Source organism: Passer montanus, unplaced genomic scaffold (genome assembly GCF_014805655.1).
Source record: "Passer montanus isolate IOZ18808 unplaced genomic scaffold, ASM1480565v1 scaffold2, whole genome shotgun sequence".
In the NCBI taxonomy this organism is placed as follows: Eukaryota; Metazoa; Chordata; class Aves; order Passeriformes; family Passeridae; genus Passer; species Passer montanus.
This window is the reverse complement of record NW_024366591.1, coordinates 18,207,613-18,224,405: the sequence shown is the minus strand read 5'-3', so window position 1 is coordinate 18,224,405 and position 16,793 is coordinate 18,207,613.

The following is a 16,793-nucleotide window of genomic DNA, read 5'->3' as shown; positions in this document are numbered from 1 at the left end:
GAAAGAAAAATTTCCCTTCAGCTGTAAAATGAAGCATGCTCCCTATATTTGATTTTACTTTCAGTCTAAACAGAGATTAATTTTATATTTTAATATTAGGAAATCAGTATGAAACTGAAGAAAAAAGAAGCCTGGTTTCTTAATGAATATTTGAACTCAATATTGTTAAGCACACCCACATCAAGGCCAATGTAATAAAGGACTGTGACAGCTTTTAGTGTTGGTCAGGTTGCCTTTTGGGCAGAGGGAGCTGCAAATAGCATTTGAGAGGAGCCCTAGAGGAGGGATGAGGAGTGGGCAAAGCTAAGCATCTGACCAAATCTGTTAGGAGGACTAGGGAACCCAAAGTCTTGGAATCAGTAAATGTTTCCCCTTTTGGCTTTGGGTAAGGTTTTTTAAAGCTATTTATGCCTGTTTAGCCTACTGTGTGACAGCAGGAGCCAGAAGGAGCTGCAGGGAGTGGGAAGGAAAAATTCTGAAGGTGGACGTGTTTCAGAAGGTGGTTCCTAAAGTAGTTTGCTGCAAGTATGAAAAACTAGACCAAATTGAGACTGTTTTTTCAATGTGCAGTTATTCTAGCTCTTTTTTTAATGTACTATAAAACAAAAGAAACTGTGAAGGTCCAACAAAAAAACTTTTATTGTTTGACTTGCTAGCTATGAGAAGCAATCCACTACACTCTAAATTTGAAACAGTGAAGGAAGCTTTAATGTGATGCATTTTTTCATTGTCATCATAGTTACATGAATATCATAACCAAACTGAGTCATAAAAACAAATAGAGAAGACTGTGAATATAGGGAGTGAGTCCAAAGAAGAGCAACAGAGCTGGTGAAGAGCTGGAGCACAAATCTTACAAGGAATGGCTGTGGGAGCTGGGAGTGTTTAGCCTGGAGAAAAGAAGGCTTGTGGGAGACCTTATCACCCTCTACAACAATCTGAAAGGAGGTTGTGGTTGGGTGGGTGGGGGTTGGTCTCCTCTCCCAAGTGATAAGAGGAAATGGCCTCCAGTTTTTCCAGGGGAGGTTTTGGTTGGATATTAGGAAAAATTTCTTCCCCAAAAGGTTGGTCTGGGATTGGAACAGGTTGCCCAGGGAAGTGGTGGAATCACCAGCTGTGGAAGTGTCTAAATGGCATGTGGATGTGGCACTTGGGTATATGGTCTTATGGGAACCATGGCAGTGCTGGGTTAACAGTTGGACTTGGTGATCGGAGAGATCTTTCCCAACCTTAATGATTCTATGACTCCACAGCATGCTTACTCTGTGGAAGAAAGAGACTTTTCCTTGCTCAACAATATTTTTCAACATTTAGGGAGCAAAGGGATTTTGCAGTCCTTACACTGAGTGGCATTACTGTAAGGTGGAGGTCTCAAGGGGGAACAAACATAGAAAATTGAGTGCTAATAAGGATAACCAGACCTTTCACATTTAGAATTTATTTTTGTGTCCTTCTAACACTAGGATTAAAAAGATCAGTGAAATCCCTAATCAGGTATTCATGAAAGTAAGGGTGTTTCTTAAATAATTTTGTTTGGACACGGAGCTGCTTTCTATGATTGTATTATATTTTCCTAAAACCATTAAAAATGCAAAAAGTCATATTCTTGCTGTGTATTTTTCTACTCTTAAATCTACCTTGAAATGTGTTTTTTTTCCCAGTGGAATAAATGGACTTAAATATTTGGTCATGTTCCTCTGTAGAACTACCCACAATAATGCAGGCATTCTGCTGTAATTAAGCTGGGTTTAATTTGGGTGTTTTTTAAATGAATTAACATTTGATTTTCAACAGTCTCTGTATTTGTCATATCTTCTAAAATGGAAGGTAATAGTACAGAGTACACTAATTTGGGACTCTGGTGCTAAACTGTGCCTAAGACCTTGAATATTTTGGTGGCTTTTCTCTTATTTCGCATCTTCCAAGATTTCTGTCTTTATATTTGTATTTGAATATTATCTCCATTGAATTTTGGGGGGGAAAAAAGACTGCTTAAGTTTTGCTGCCCTGTCCTTTTACTTAAGCTGCTCATGAGACCACACTTGAAAATGAGAGGTTTTGAAGAAATTATGTGGTATGGGTCTCTTTAGATTTAAGCTGAAAAAGATATAAATTTATATCTCTGCCATTAAGACACTTGTTTGAAAAGCCTAGGGACCTTGGAAGTATTTCTACCAGCTGCTATTTGTTTTAATATTCTAATGTGCTCTTTGCTGAGAAAGTGATATTAATTTATCTTTTTTATATTGTAGACATATTCAAAGGGCTCACTTTGAACTAGTGTTTCATAATGCTAGACTTCTTGTGAAGTGCATAAAAAGGGAGCCTAACCTGATACAATAAGTGAAATAGGCAAAATTACTCTGTTTAATAGAGTAACACACAGATAGTCATGTCTATTTCCCCTGGCCCTCCTTAGTGCCCATTTCAAGTTTAATTCTTCAATGTAATTGATCAGCACACTCTTTTTCATATTCCAGAACTCTCTTTGAAATTCAGCACATTCTTTTTCATATTCTGGAACTCTCTTTGAAATTCTGGGAGTATTATCTTCTTTCATGATGTCATCAAATACCTTACAGGTCTTCTGTTGCTGACTGACAGATGCAGATTTTCCTTCTTCTCTCTTTTCACTTCATGCTTTCAGTTTAAAATTTTCAAGTTCTTCAATTCATGACTTTGTACTATCATATTTAATCCTATTCTTTTTAGTGGTCTGCTTCTGGGGGTCACCCATTGTTTTCAGAATGATGTATCTATTTTGAGTCTAGGCTGTATTGTTGATCCTCAGGTTTGTGTGATCAGCAAATTTTATTAGCACACTCATATTTTTGTTCTAGGGTCACCTAACAAAAATATTAGAAAGGACAGTATCATGACTAATTCCTCAGGGACTCCATTTATTGTATCTCCTCAGTCTGTTTTCTTTGGAGCACCATCCACTGCCACACTTAATTAGTTCTGATCCCATGCCATCTGTACTAATCTTCATCTCTTCAGTTATTATCTTGTGAGGCATAATTTGAAATACTATGTAAAGTTAAAAAACCCCAAAAACCAACCCACATATGAATATATTTCCCTTGTTTAGCAGTGTAGTGGTTTGACCCTGGCTAGATGCCAGGACTCACCAAAGCCATTCTATCATGCCCCTCCACACCTGAACATGGCAGAGAAAAGAGTTCATGGGCTGAGGTAAGGACAGAGAGAGATCACTCACCAAATACTGTCACAGCCAAATGAGACTTGAATTAGAGATATTAATTGAATTTATTACTAACAAAATCAGAGCATGATAATGAGAAGTAAAATAAGACCTTAAAAACACTTCCCCCCTGCCCCTCCCTCCTTCCCAGCTTCATCTCCTCCTCCTCAGTGGTGCAGGGAGACAGGGAATGGGCGTTCTGGTCAGTTCATCACCATATGTTTCTGCCACTGCTCAGGAAGAAGAGTCCTTCCCCTGCTCCAGTGTGGGGTCCCTCCCATGGGAGACAGCTCTCCATGAACTTCTCCAGTGTGAGTCCATCCCATGGGCAACAGTCCTCCCAAACTGCTCCATTGGATGCAGTCCTGCAGGCACACCCTGCTCCACCTGGGTTCCCTACAGGGCCACAAGTCCTACCAGGAATCCTGCTCTGGAATGGACTCCTCTCTGAGGGGATGCAGGTCTTGTTTTCCCTGTTCAGGTCTTGAAGAAGTGGGGCAAAATATATGTGGAAGGTTGGAGCTGCTTCCACAACAAAAATGAGGCAGGAGGAAGCTGGAGTGAACAGCAACTGGAGGGTTTGGTCAATCCTCATTCAGCCTGGCTGTTCCCTCGGCTACTGAGGAAATCCTTGCTCTGTTGGGGAATCTGCCCAGGTTAGCTGACTTGTTTCTCTTTTTCTGATGTCTTCCTCTGTGGTGGAAGAAAATTCAGGGTGAGGTACATCAAAAGGAAATGCCTTTTGGAATCAGCTGAGCATATGAAACTAACAAAAATGCATTAAGTTTACTTGTGGAAGGAATGAATAGATTTGCATGTGAAAAAAGGGAGCAATTTTGCGTATGAAACTCTCTAATGCATTAAAAATGGGACAGTCATTCATGCTGTAAATCCAGATAGAGGTGAAGGAGGAAAGTAGAACAATGGAGGCATCTACAAAAGCTGCTTTTGCATTGCAAGACACTTCAGTACCTATTCTAGGTTCTGTGAGGTAGTGTTCCGCAGGTGAATTCTATGTGCCTTTTTTTTCCCACAACCTATAAAGGAAATTTTTCTATTTCTTTTAATTGTTATACTGTTAGCACCATAATCTAATGAACTGATAGTTTAGGTAAGACTTTAGTAGACTGGAGGAGGAAGGGATGAGTGGGCTAGTGAAGGAAAAAGTTCTCTATTTCCTTTGGGTTTTGTGTGTTTTGTATATATCTTCAAAAACTATTGTGAAGTGTAAATTAAGTATGTTTTAAAATGCTTCATTATCCAAGAGAGGTACCTTTAATCACAGTAAAATATAGTTCAAAAAAGAACACAGTAATTTCAGAAACCTGATGCAGCACAGCAGTGGTATTTTCCCAACTGTGATCGCCTGTTGCATTTAGAGAGCAACAGTGTCCTGTAGGCAAGTTACAAGCCCATGGTCTATTGCTATAAATAGTAGAGATTTTAACTTCTATTTTCACTTTGGAAGATGAGGTTTTGTCTTATCTGTAAGGATACTCTTGGTTCCACTCCCTCAGATTAAGGACTTTATCTGAGATTGCTGTAGCTTCCCTTCTGCACATGGAGGAATGCTGTAGTCCATCCCCAGCACAGAAGATGATCTTGTTGATTCACACATGCAGCTGAAAAAGACGGGGACTTGCTACTCTGTTGCAAGGTTTAAACACCTGCAGTATCTGGTTCTAGTTCCTAGGACTCTTGTGCAGCTGTGTAAATTCATTTTGGGAAGACAAATGTGTTATGTTGATAGAGTGAGACGGAAAAAACATCTTCTCGTGTGTTTTCCTTCACTCCTCAACACACACCTGGGTGCAGAATGGATGGGATTCCTGCAAGGTATCAGTCAAGGTGTGTTGAGGCTGGTGAGCAACTACCAAACAGATTTCTCTTGTGATTAGGAACCAGCCACAACTTCTAATGCAGCTCAGAAGGGACCAGTGGGCAACACTGTTGTACCACAGTTAACGTGCCTGGGGTGAAGAGGACAGGATAACGAAGGCAATTAAAGCTGCAGTGGTGCTTTGCAAACCTCTCTCTGTTTTTTCTTTTTCTTTCCTACCTAAATTCTTATGATGGCCAGTAAACTAGGAATTGAGCTAAGATACAGATAGCTGAAGTCAAACACAAGAATTGAGTGAACAGTGGTTTGAACTATTCTGGCTCCTCAACATTTTCTACTGAAATATATGAAATGTAACCCTACCAGTGGTGGTGATGGCTGTCTTGTGAAGATATCCAGTGGGCAATTCACAGCTCACCAGTTGATAACAATCTGTAATGCACCCAGAAGTGGAGCCTGACAGCTTTTTATTTTTTTTATTTACCTATAGGACCTTTTAAGAGGTGTCACAGGGTTTAGCTGTGTAGTGTAACTGAAAATCTTCAGTAAAAAGCAATTATTTTCCTAAATGAGAATTTTATTAACAGACAAAATGTATACCCAGCTCTAAGGTATATCTCAGGCTTCAGTCTTTCAGATTTTCGCACGTGTAGCTGGTCCTCTGGCACAAAGTTTGGCCCCTTCTTGCTATAGGTTGTAAGATAAAATCCTTATGGAGCTTTGGGCAATGGTGTGAAAAATATTTACCTTTTTAGTTTTTGAAATGGTCTGTAAGTTTTGATTGCTAAAACCAGCAGGGGATAGGGCCTTTTCACTTCCCACTCCCCATGCACTATTCGTTGGATGGCTTTTCTAGAGCTGATAATTGTGGTTTGTTCGAGTTATCTTTAAGTTACAAGCCCATGGTCTATTGCTATAAATAGTAGAGATTTTAACTTCTATTTTCACTTTGGAAGATGAGGCCGCGTCCTTCCCGCCGCGGCTCCCCCGCGCCCGGCGGGCACCGGCCGGGATGAGCCTGGGAAGGCGGGCGGCAGGCTGCCCGCAGCCCCCGTCCTGCCCCTACACCTGCGGCTCCGGGCGCGGGGGTGGCGCTCGCCCTCCCCCGGAGCTCCGGGAGCGGCCCGGGGGTCCGGGATGCTGGCTCCGGCATCACCTGTGACTCTCCGTGCAGCGCCCGTAGCGCTGCCATTTGTAAATGTTTTTATTTTTTTCTTCTATTTTTTTCCCCTTCCCGCTGCGTGCCCCCGCCGTAGCGGGGCTGGGGGTGGCGGGGGGCGCAGGGCTCGGAGCCGAGCCCCGCGATGTGCAGGAGCCGCCTCGGGAGCGCAACTCCTTCGCCCTCTTTGTGTTGTGTCTTCTCGCCGTGCCTTTCAGCCAGCGCCTGTGCGCGGACGTGTGCCAGCACCTTGGCTTCCTAAAGGTTTCCGAAAAAGTGCAGGAATCCTTTACCAGCTCAGTGCTTAAATTTGACTGAGGCGTTAGAACGGGCGATTAGAACCAGCTGTGTGGGGTGAGATCAAAGGTCTGCCTTGTTTGGATTGCCGTTCCTGCAAGTGGCACATAGCAGATGCTTAGGAAACACCATAACAACAGGGTGAGCGTGCTGTGATTCTTCGGGAAACCAGCCAGGCCTCCAGCAATGTGAGGTTAAGGGATTGCCTGAGTCAAATGTGATGTTTTTGTATTTAAGAGTCCTTTTTTGCCCGTGGTTTAGGTATACATATTTTTCAAACAAGAACGAAACAAAGGCCTCTTAATAGAAAATGTTTATCTTTAAAAAAATACAATTGCACTCATATAATTGTCATAGGTAGTTTCATTTTGCCAGGATTAAATTTGCCTGTCCAAGGACTACTGATTCATAAGCAGCATCGTGTGTTTTGAATAGGTAAGGGGTATTTGCAATGGATATTTTCTATACCTATAAAAACTGTAAATAAAAAAATTGGTTTCTTAATGTTTGTTTTTGCAAATAATTTGCAAAATTTGAATCTTAAAGTATCTGTTTAATGAAATGAAGTATAGTAAGAGCTATGTCAAAATAGCAAGTGTTTTACCATAATACAATATTGACAGCTTTGGAGAAGATCATATGAACCACTAACATTTAACTGTTTATTCTTAAGCTTAAAGTCTTAAATTGTTGTCTCATTGTGTCAGGATTTCTGGAAAAATTATTTTGAGGATACCATCACAGATTTTTCCACAGTAGCAAAATCATGGTGATCCCTGGGGATGCTAGCTGTCAGCTTGATCCTGTAATCCTAATTCAAGAAACAGCTTCATGCCAGCAGTTCCTAACCTGATTGCTCTTATAAGGAACATTTGTGCGAGTGGGCCTCATTTTTCACAGGCAGTGGGAATGTCAGGCAAAGTAGAGCTATTTCAAAAAAAACCTGCATATTCCCCCACGCCCCCAATGGAATTTTGTAAGAAGGTCATTAGCAGTTTCTTGGGGGCTGAAAGGAGGTAGTGGGTTGATAGTATATATAGATAGCTATTTATAAGATTAAAAATAGCTTAGAAAACTGACAACTATAACTGTTATGAATGATTTTCATAGAAAGACAATTTATTTTTTTTTTGTACATTGCATCCCTGCTTCTGACAACAGACTGGATTTCTCACCTAGTCAACAAATGTTTATTGATGTTATTGTAGAACCCTTAACACATTCACTATTCTATGAAAGCCCTACTCATGTTGAACTATAGAGAGCCTGTGGTGGACAGTTTAAAATATTCATTATATTTCCTTCAGTGAGGCAATGAATAGATTTAAATGGTTCTATTGTGAACTTGCACCAAGAAGGCTGTTGTAGTGCAGCTGATTCATTTTTATCACAAAAACTTGATTGATGCAGCTGAACTTTCAAATAAAATCAGTTTTGCTTATAGCTAGCCTTTAGAAAAAGTTGTACTTTTTAATGTAATTATTAAGCATACTTATAATACACAGCTTTTAGCATTGCTTTTTATTAGTAGGGCTCAAGGCACCTTGCAAAAGAATTCAGTGTAATTATTCTCTTCTTATCTTAGGGTAATTATTATAATGTTATCTAGTGCTCATAAAGAGATCATTGTCTGCTGTGATCACTGTAAGAAGCTCTATAAGAACGTCTAATAATAAAATCAGACTTTTTGATTTAATTATTTTTTTTACAATAAAGCCTCAACAAACTCACCTTTCTGTTTCTGTTCATTTGATGAGGACTGAAGTAATTTCATACCATACCTTCCATGTCAGTGTTGGGAGCTAAGCCTGTGCTTTATGGAGGACAGACTTCTCTTCCTAGTGTCAGAAGAAACCTTGCTGAAGGCTTAACTAAATTCATTGATGACTTAGAAAATGCTTCAGGACAGCTCCTGTTAAGGTGATCCAGGTACTAATGGTGCATGTCTCTGGTTCAGTTACCAGGGAGCTTGACTGCTCAGAGAGTTTGTCCATATGTCTCTTGATATCCATCAGGATAAACAAAAGTATGTGTGAATGAGCAAGTCACATGGCCAGCATCCTCATATCTTATGTGTTTTGCTTCATCTCTGCTATGGTAGAGCTGATAGAAATGGTACAGAATATTTCATTTTTTAGAGTCACTATCAGTGTCTCATTTTTGTAATGCATCTAGTGGCAGAACAACTTTTGATGCTAGGGATATGAAGTATACATCTTTAAGTTGTTTTCCAATTGTTTCTATCAGTTGGGATGTGCAGTTGATTATTACTAATTACATTATTAGTGCATTTTTATAGTTACTTAGGACTTGAGGTCTTATGATGGGTTGGCAAAATAAAACAAAAAGTTGGTTTTTTTAAAAGTTGTTTCTTTTTAATTCAAGATAATATATTAGGTCATTGTCATTTAGGGATAAAATACAAATTAGGAAATGTATGGTAAATTTGATAATGGAAAGATTATAACTTGAACACTATAGTGTAATATATGCTAAATAATATGGAAACTGTATTTGTAGACAGTGTAATGTTATCAAGAAACTGAAGCTTATATTACTTAGATCTAATTTGTAAACCTTTTATTAAGGCTTAGCTGCTGTAATAAAATGTTAGTCAGAAGTTGGGCAGGTGTAGTCAATGATTTTGGTTGGCTCTCTGTGGAAACAATGCCTTCTTGTTGGCAGACTTGCATCTAGATTTCACTTAGATGTGTGTGGTTTCAGATTATTTGGAAAAAGGTCCAAGAGGAAATGTTTTGAGAAGTCCAGTTTCAAGAAACTGCCTGTTGCTGTGCTCGTTGTTTTTGTCCGACTCTTGTTTTGATCCATGCTTTTATAATTTGATCCATTGTTTCTCTATTGTGTAATTTTTGATTAATGCCTTTGTTTACATCATTTTACAGTATTTAAAACTTTAGTATCTTTTAAATGGTTCGCAATAATAGTTTTCACTTTGTGCTCACACCCGTGAAAGGCCTCAGTATTACTCTGCTTTGTGCTGCATCCTTGATGGCTGTGAGATATCAGATGTGGTCTGGAGAACCTGCCACTGGAAAGCTGGGCTGTGTAGTGTGGAGGTCCTTTGTTGCCTTCTGCATAGTTGGAGAGCTGACAGGCCCAGCTGGTAGTCATACACTTCCCTGGTGCCCTGGGTTTGAATAGTCTCCAGAATCCTTGTCTAGTGCAAAATACTCTTTGCAAGACATTCACTTGAAGGCTGACTCTCCCATTAGAGTAGAAAGATCTAGCATTTCTCAATACTCACATCAATCCATCCCATCAGTTCCTCCTCCGCTTTGTACGTGCCATGGAATAGATTCTTCTCCTTTGAAAACACTCTTTTCATGACATGTTTGTTGAAGCAAAAATCTAGGAGCTGAACTGTTTTCTAAATAAAATCCTTGTGTATCTCTTGTTTCACTAGCTTGAACAGTAAATCTCAAAGGTGGCCAAATCCATGCATATAGCCATTTAAAGAGGATTGGTACAAGTACTTTACCAGGGGTCTCTGGCACCACTTAAGCCGACAAAAGAAACAAAAAGGAGCCATAAATGTTGCACACAATATGCAAGAAAAGAATCTGTCTGCATGTATAGCAAGAATATGATAGAAGAGTGGTGTTTTTGAAGATAAGTAGCAAGTAAAGTTATTGGGAAAAGCAAAGGTTGACTGCCTGCTGTGATTGTGATGGATCACAGTCCACAGGAGACTCTTTAGTTGGAGAAAGACCATAACTAACAAAATTCTTAAATGAGGGAGAAAGCACTCTCACTTTTCCTCTCTTTTGGATGCACTATCTAATACAGTGAGAACCTTGGTCTTTTGAGCATGCAAGCATTAGTAGCAGTGTTATTGCTGTCTCTGCTTTATAAAGAACAGATCTCTCTATTCTGTTAGAATGGTGGGATGACTTTTATGAAATCCTTTCAGTTGTAAATAACTAAAACATGAAATGCAACCCTAGAGATCTACCTGCCTAAAATCTGATTAAAATACACAGAAGGTAGATTGACTAACACAAATCCTGTCTTGCAGATCATAGAGGGTATGGATAATAGTTACTGTTGTATAAAAATAGAAAAAATGTTACTCATAAAGCTATTTTAAGTGTTAAGCAAAACTTTTAAGGGGGAGTGAATTCAGCTAAGGGAGAAGGAGGAAGAGTTACATACTTGTGGTGTCTTCCCCAGCTCTCACGAGTCATGTAAGTATATTAAGAACTGTTACTATATAAATATCTTGGCTGCCATACAAGTGCCCTACATAGTGTTTGGAAATGAGGGACTTGAAGAGTGTAGGTGTTGAACCAGCTTTAGATATTGTACCTTCTTTTTTCCCAGGCACAAAAATATGGACCTATGAATGGCATATCAGCTCAGACCAGAGGTGTTTCTGCATTGGTATCTTGTTTTTAACAGTGAATGATAGCAGATGCCCAGGGCAGAGTATGATAGGGTGTGCAAATAGCTGAGTGTCTGAAGGGAAGTGTCACTGGGCTGTAGCAGGGTGCAGTTTAGGGGTCTGTGGGCAGATGGTATTTAATCATTTCCATTTTAATACTTGTGGTGAATTTATGCCATCTTTTTTTTGAGCCCTTGGTAGCGTTAGCATCTGAGACCCCTGTGGCACAAGAATGACAAAAGTTTAACATGTCCATTTTTAGTTCATCTGTTGCCAGCTTAAGAGTTAAAATGCTCCATGCCTTTAATTTGCTTGATGTAAAACCCTGGTTTTTTCAATTTGTAAAATTTGATAAGAAATTTCTGTGGGTGAAGTTGAGTGCTTGGTGTGGAACACATGGAATGTCAGGCCTTGTATGCAAAGTCCTGTTTGCTGTGAAATATAAAGAAAGGACTTTTCATAAAAGTGCTTTTCACATTGAGTAAAGTCCATTAATCTTAATATGGAACCTGAGAAATGCTTACAGCGAGTTTTGCTCTTAACAATGTATCTTTTTGTAAAGACTGTGGGGTTCCTATCTACTGTATATGAATTCTATCTGTAGAAACATTGTGAGCATAAAAAGCTGGCCTGTGGAAAGTAATTGCCAAGTTTATAAGATTGAAGAAAGTTTTGATTGAGGTTTTAGGAGAGCTTTCTATAGTTGCATAGTAGAAGACTTGTATTATATCTGTATTTATCCATTAGTCGTTCAAAAAAGAAAAGACATTCCTGAATAATTTGGAAACAGAACAATATATAAATAAAATGTCTCTTTCATATGGTCAGTACAGAGTACAGGAACTTTCACTTAATCTCTAAAGAAATAATGATGTAAGTCAAATGTGTTTGATTTGCATTTTCCAGCTTGGATTGGGCTGGAATCTGTTGAGGACTTATCTAGTTTGACGTGGACTTATCCCTGGTTTGTATTTCTGCTTTCTTATCTGGTAGGGTTTGTTAGAAGATCTTTAATGATGTTTGATGCTTAAGGCAAAGGATCCTTTATGGAATATATATATAATACATATATATGTATATGTATTATATATAATATATATAATACATATATATGTATATATGTATTTATGTTTTTTAATTTGTCACCAAAAAATGGGGCTACAGCTTCCATTGTCCTATAAGTGTTTATGAATTCAACTGCCTGTAGCAATCGAAGTGTTTGAATTCTAGGAGAGAATTAAATAAATGCATCTGTATTTTATATTGATATGAAAAGCTATGCAGTGAAAATCTGCTAACTTGCATGATTTATCAAGGGATAAAATTAAACCAGCTCATGTTACAGGTATGCAGTTTGGAACCATTTGCTGTTTTTCCAAAGTGGAGATGAAGATATAAAATAGATTAAAAATAGATGAGACCAGTGGGGGAAGGGACATGGTTCTTCTGAAGATATCTATACGAAGTCTTATGGTGAATTGTAGCAGAGCATTATGAGCAAGAATTAGTCTGTTTCTCTCAACAGCCAAAGCTTTGATGCAGCAATAGGGTTCCATTAAAAGCAAATACAAATCATAGGATTAAGTCCTCTTTCTCTGAGTTACAGGCCTTTTAGAGATGGATTCCTTCCAGATTTTGCCAGCCCACTGAGGAGATGTTCTGTCTTCTTTTATACCAGTAGAATAACCCTGTGGAACATGTATTAAATCCAATACAAGTTATTTCCCAGTGTTGCAAAGAGAACTTTTGAATTTGAAAGTCTGTTCACTGGACCTGTAATAAGATTGAGGAAGGTATACTATATAAAAATGTATAAATTGAGCTCAGTACTTGTGCTAGGAGTGTGCCTGTACAGTATTAGTCCCTCCTCCCCGAGGCCTCAGGGGCTCCTGCTGGGTGAGTGCAGTGGCAGCATCTCCTGAAAAACACCTCAGCCTGCATGCTGCAGGTCTGATTAGAAAGGTGCTGGTATGCTGTTCTACAGTGGAGATGGACATGGAAAGAAGACATAAGTAAACCAGCAGAGATGAGGTGTTCAGTCAGATGTCATCCACATATTATTATGAGAACTGTGTATTGTATACTTTGCAGTAGCAAATTGCTGACTGTGTCTTTTAGGAAAACATATTCTGTCAAAAAATACCCATATCCAATGGATGAATAACCAATATGTGATGACAGAGAGATGGTGAAGGTGCAGGAACAGGGGTGAAGTGAAGCAGTACGAGAATTTAATAACCATACTGGCTCTTATGGGTAGGATTCACGATGGCTTTTAAAAGAAAGGATTTTAGAGTCTGGCTGCTGTGGCTTTTGCATTGTATCTTTTAAATCCTTTTAAGGAGTTAGAGAAGACTTTGTTTGTTTCCTTAGTTGTTATGAATTAGAAGTCAATAACAGACCCCCCCCACCCCCAAACTTGTACTTACTTTTATTAATAAGGGAATTGGAAATTGCTCTTTCTTCCAAGGATTTGAATGAGAGACCACTGAAGAGAGAGTGATGTTGTAGCTTGGGAGTTGAGGAAGATGTATAGAAAATTCTTACAATACAGTTTCATTTTCAGTACTGCATTGCTCTATTTTGCAGTATTAATGCAGAAGGCAGATGACCTGAATGGTGGTTGCTCTGGGCTAGAGGTGACCATTAATGCTGCAAGATCTCCTAAAAGATAGTCTCCTGTTTCCATGAGATGCAACAGTAAAGTCTTTTGTCTCTGTCACAGGAAGTTTATGTTCCAAAGGTTGGATAGCTGTCTTCCCCTTCTCCCTTTGGAGTTTGCTTTAAATATTTCTGGTGGCTTGGAGAGGAAATATTTGTGATTTGATTTTCTGGTGCTGTGGTGCCAGAACAAGCTCTTGCAGTTTTAAAATAGTATTACTTGTTCAAGCTCCAGAAATACTAGGAAAACTTTGTTCCCTGCTTTGGATTTGAAATTATGTCCATCTTTATCATCCAAGGATGCACAGGGAAACCTAGAAATAGCCAGCATTTGTTTAATGAAAATTCTCCTAATGCAATCAAATTACCTTTCCCTGGGAAATGGTGATAAAATTTTTGTAGTGCCTTCAGGAGGAGATTTGCTACTAGCTGTCCATTTTTTGTTAAGAAAGATACAATGGACAGTCAGGTTGTGAGGATTTGGATCATACTGATAAAGACACAATGGACAGACAGGTTGTGAGGATTTGGATCGTACTGATTTGTCTCCAGTGGCGTTGTTACAGGTTTGACAAATATCATGCCTGATGACTGAGGTCCAGAGTGATGTGCAACTGTCTGTTTTCACTTACATTTACTTCTGCTTTGTTTTGTTGGTGTGGAGACTTAAGATCTCATTACTTTCTGAGCCTGACACTTGCTCAAGCTGTGAATAACTTTTCTGCCTTGGAGTATCCTAAGAGGTTTGGGTTGTTGCCTTCTTCACTGGCAGGACTGGTGTGGAAGGACTGAATGGAAAATCCTTAAGTGCTGACCTTGCTCACTTTTATTTCTGCTTTGGTTGTCCCTAATGACATCTTTAAGTGCACCCATCCACATGGGTGGTGTGGGATGATAACACTTGGTAAGAATAGGCTTGAGGTGATGTAGGTTTAATGGAGGAAGCACTGGAGAACCTACTAAGGAGTACAATGTGCTCTTAATTAGGCTGTGAGCTTGGGCATGTGTGGTGTATTGTTTACGTGTATTTTCATTTGTTTGTTGGTTGTAGTTTTAATTTCAAGTTATTTTTCAATGTTTAAGGCAGTTTCTTCCAGTCTTTCTGGTTAAGAGTTAGGACCATATTTCCTGGGTGTTGGTTATTGTTCCTGTCTTTGCCTTCATTGAAATTCACAATTTTGTGGAATGACAGGCAAGAGACTGCATTTTGTTACTGCTTCCTGATTTAATCTACATCTTTATAGGAAATGTGATCAGGAGAGAAATCTTGGGGGTTTCTTTTGTTTAGTTTTAAAACACCTCATTCTGTTAACTGATCTAGAAACCTACCTGGAAAATTACTCAAATTTAAAAATAAATAATAATTGCATGCAGGCATACTTGGCTGCACAGCAAGATCTATTTTTAGAGAAGGTTTCTGCCCTGTTTTTACTTCATTTTAGATTCAGAGTTTTACTTTCATTTGAGACATCCTAAGGAATTTTGGCTTATTTTCCAGTCCTTCATAACAAATAAATGCATGCAACCTCTGGATCAGATTTCAGAATTGTTTTTGGAAGGGAAACCATGCTTATCTTCAGGTAACTTCAGGTATTCCAGTAATTCCTAAGGGTGTGTTTGAGGTTCTGCCTCAGCTTGTTTGGTGTTTGCTCGTGGGTCTTGTAGTTGGAAAGGTGAAGTAGGTTGTAGGAGGCTGCTGCCATGTGAGTGTGACAACTTGAAAAGTGATTGCAACCTCATGGAAGAGGGTGTTCTGATGAAATGATAATTTAGGAAAAAACCAAAGCCATCCTATGTCAGTCTAAAGTAACATGTAAATTTTGGTTGGTTTTTTTTTTTTGCACTAGCTGATGATTACAGCAACAGACTGTGAGGCAGAACTCCTGTACATCTCTCTCAATTCTGCCATAAGCTTGTGTATTGCCTTAAGACGCTTAAATTGTCTTTTACTTAGCAGTATAGTGGGAATAATGTTGCTTTACTACTTTTCTTAGAATCACTGACACTAGTAGAGCATTCCTAGGACACTGGATAAAGGGTTCAAAATATCAGGGTCATGTTAAAAGAAATCATGTTGTAGTTGGAATAGAGCCAAATGTTCAGTCAACTGAAGATGACTAGTCTAGGTACACCTGAAGCTAAAAACATTGCAGAAAGAGAGGGGCCTGAAATGGGACAGGTGAAACTATAGGTACAGTTATGCAACTCCTTATTTCCCGGTGTTCTTGTTGATTCTTGAGACTATGAGCTCTTGGCTTATCTCTTAATGTCTGTAAACCATCAGAACAACACTGGTGAAGTTGCAATACTTCAGAATATTATTAATACTGGCAAAAGGGCATGGCTGGATGTGGTACCCAGATAGGGTATTTGTATTTGACATATTGCATTTTAACATATCCACTGAAGTGCACTTGTATTGAAGAATTCCTGCACGTGTTTGTAGCAGATAGTGAATCACAGGGTCCACAGCATTGCTTAGAGTACTGTGTGTTGGGAGTTTTGGGAGTTAGCAGTGACAAGTCTTTATCAGTCATTCACTGGTAGGGGTGTATTTGTGAAAAAAGGTTAGTGCATTTTATTCACCCCTGTGTAATAGAAAACATATCTGTAGAGTATTCCACTTTATTCATAGAGATGCTTTTTGGCTGCAGATATTTATGTAAGGTTGTGGGAGTTTTCATTTTCACAGTCCTTTAGCAATGTTTGTATTTACTCAAGCAGTACAAATAAAGCAGGGATGCTCTTTTGTTGGAAAGTCTTAGCCTACCTGTTTGGGATTGTTTCTGGAGAACAGACTGCTAATTCCAGTTACAATTTTCTTTAAAACTTAACTCAGCTATTACACCCCAGTTTTATTTTTGGACAGTGTAGTATACAATATGAAAAATATAATTTATCAATGTCTATGTTAAGATGAAAATGAAACATTAGGGTTATGTGGTCTGAAGTTCCACACAGCACTGTCTTTGGATTATATGTGAAGATGAGTGCTTATATTAAACTGGTGCTCTTTTCAGAGGAGGTAAGATGTAAATTCATGATGCAGGTATTAGGCTTGCTCTCTCACAGTTAACAGGCCTGCTGTTTTCTTGTGTCTGTATATAGGTAGAGACCTTGTGAAGAAGAGAATTGTACTCCAAGCAAAGAGGCAAATAGAAAATTCCACAGGTCACAGAGAGAAGTAGGAAAAGTCAAGAAGGTCCTTTTTTGTGGTTTATGGGTGTTT